Source organism: Solea senegalensis, linkage group LG6, assembly GCF_019176455.1.
Source record: "Solea senegalensis isolate Sse05_10M linkage group LG6, IFAPA_SoseM_1, whole genome shotgun sequence".
In the NCBI taxonomy this organism is placed as follows: domain Eukaryota; kingdom Metazoa; phylum Chordata; class Actinopteri; order Pleuronectiformes; family Soleidae; genus Solea; species Solea senegalensis.
This window is the reverse complement of record NC_058026.1, coordinates 1688221-1690682: the sequence shown is the minus strand read 5'-3', so window position 1 is coordinate 1690682 and position 2462 is coordinate 1688221. Positions and strand designations below refer to the sequence as shown.

The window sequence follows — 2462 nt, the reverse complement described above, 5'->3', positions numbered from 1 at the left end:
AAGGGAGGCCAGTTAACGGCGACTCATTTCAGCCTCGTTTCTGTTCTTTCTTCTTGTTTTTTGAAGTTTTCTGCAGAGACAGAGAATCAATCACACACATGAAAATAAACCTCCTGTGTTTCGCTCACTCGGTTTGAACTGATTCCTCTAAAGTGTCACAGTACTGTGTATTTACAGTATAACACGAGTAATACTCGTATTTTCTCCGCCTCTGTTGTTTTTCTGTCAAATTCCGTCTTGAGTGACATTCAGATTAGAATGATGTGACTACAAATTGGTCTTCTGTGCAGTGATGGAAGTAACGAATGACATCGACTCAAACCACTGGGACGTTTTTACATTTTTAAATATTTACATATTTACTGCGAGAATTAGCATTATTAGCAAACGGCTCCAGGCACGAACCTATTGTTATATCCTTCAGATAATTGTTGCAGGTCGGGTCCCGACCTAGGTCCCGGATCCGTGCGTTGCTCAAGGGCTCTATGGCGCCCCCTAAGGTGAAAACATAGGCGAAATTGAGTTCCACCGAATTTCCCCAAACTTGGTGGGAAGATGTTACAGATCAAGACGAACAAAAAAGTTGACCGTAACCATGGCCTCAATTCAACAGGAAGTCGGCCTTTTTGAATTTTGGCACCCAACGTAAATGAGCTAAAAGTTGCGGACTCTAAAGCGAGGTTAAGCAAACTTTTATACTCGAGTAGTTTTTCTGTAGGTTTTCACCAGTACTTGTAGTTGAGTAATATTTTGACTTTGCACCACTGCTTACATGTTGCTTATACAGACACAGCTTTTACCAGTGTTACCCTCCATGGAGCGACTGCCCAGTTAAATCATATCTGAAAGGACATGACTGGACAGCAGAGCAGCGCATACACCTCTGAATCCCGGGATTATGTGTCTCTTTAGGGGAGGACTTCCTTCAGGCTGCTTGGTTTCATGCCTGGTAAAGCCGCTTGGACGACTGTGTGTCTGTCTGTCTGCTCGCTTTGGACGGCCGGACGGTCGCTTGGCTGAGCAGCCTGCTGGACCACACACACACACACACACACACACACACAGGAGACACATTTGAAGTTTGCAGAGGATTAAAGTCACAGACGTTCGTGTGTGTGTGTGTGTGTGTGTGGCACATTTGCATGATCCAAAGCTGCAAGAAGCTGTTTGTGCTTCCTGAAATGTTTTTTTTTTCCTGTAAAAGCCTAAAAAAAAGTTATTTGTCCAAACTCAAATGAAACACTTTGTCACAAAACACCTGATTTTCCTCATAACGTCATAAAAATACTTTATCTTAAATATTCAAAGATAAAAATGTCCCAAACTTGTACTACATATAGGGCCACGTTTCTTTTGAGCACATTTTTGCTTGTAAATCCATCCACTTTCAGACTGTAATCTGCCTTTTAAATGAAGAAAAGTGAGAAGAATTACAAACATTTCCACCATTCTGTGAAGGTGATTTTCACTTCTGTATTTTTAGAATCAGTGAAAACATTGTTGACAAAGTTTAAAGTATAATATCTTATTTTCAGTTTTCCCTTAAAAACGAGGCTTCTTTCTCTTTCGTAAATATACGTCAAAGGTCACGGTGGCTCTGTGGCGCAATGGACAGCGCGTTGGACTTCTATGCAAAGCTCTGAAGAAGAGATTCAAAGGTTGTGGGTTCGAGTCCCACCAGAGTCGAGATTTATGGCGACGTGTAATTAGGATATTGATCAGAGAATTTCTTGGAAAAGCTCAAGGGCTTGGGTTGCCCTGAGCAACGTCCCCAACTCTCAGTGTGTGTGTGTTCATCATCGTCTGTGGTCTCGCATGCTTTTAAAATCAAGTCAGCTTCGTTGACTCCCAGAGACTCTGAGCTTCCCTGGAAGTGTCTTGCTTTGTAAAACAAAAACTTATTTTTTGCTGTCTCACAGAGATAAATTGTTTTTTTATTGATTGGTTAAATTCACTGTAAAATGGCGAGTTTGAGCTCATGACTCGTCAGTGACGACACTCTCTGAACAATCAGTGGAACTTGGAATTATTGTCCAGACGAGCAGTGCTAGAAATGTTGAACGGCGGTTAGCGCAGTCGCCTCTGGTGCTAACAAATCTAATTCTTCTTCTTCACTTGTGGAAACAGACGGTGAAGTGAGGAGACGAGTCACCTCTGAAAATAACGTAGTCTTAGTTCTGACTGTTGCACAACAGGCGTGACCTCAGCGCGCTGAGAGGCTTTTTGTGAGGGAACTTCTGCCTCAGGTCAAATCTGATCCAAAGACCACGCAGTGACGGCTCTGACATATCTATAGATGAGAGTGTAAATATAGAGACAAGTGTAGCTGTAAGTAAGAGTGGGTTTCATCTTTCCTCTCACCTTTGACCCCACAGGTGACGGAAGCTTTGACACAATCACGAAGCACTGACAGACTTTTAATTTGCCTCCTTCGCTCCTCTCACTCTCAGCCACTTTTATTT

At 42.5% G+C, this 2462-nt stretch overlaps 1 non-coding gene across 1 annotated transcript; it reads left to right on the top strand.

Annotated features, from left to right (window-relative positions):
* Positions 1 to 1593: 1593 nt before the first annotated feature.
* trnar-ucu lies at positions 1594 to 1686 on the top strand. Its single transcript has 2 exons — positions 1594 to 1630; positions 1651 to 1686. It is a non-coding gene; the product is annotated as a tRNA-Arg (tRNA).
* The last annotated feature ends 776 nt before the right edge of the window (positions 1687 to 2462 follow it).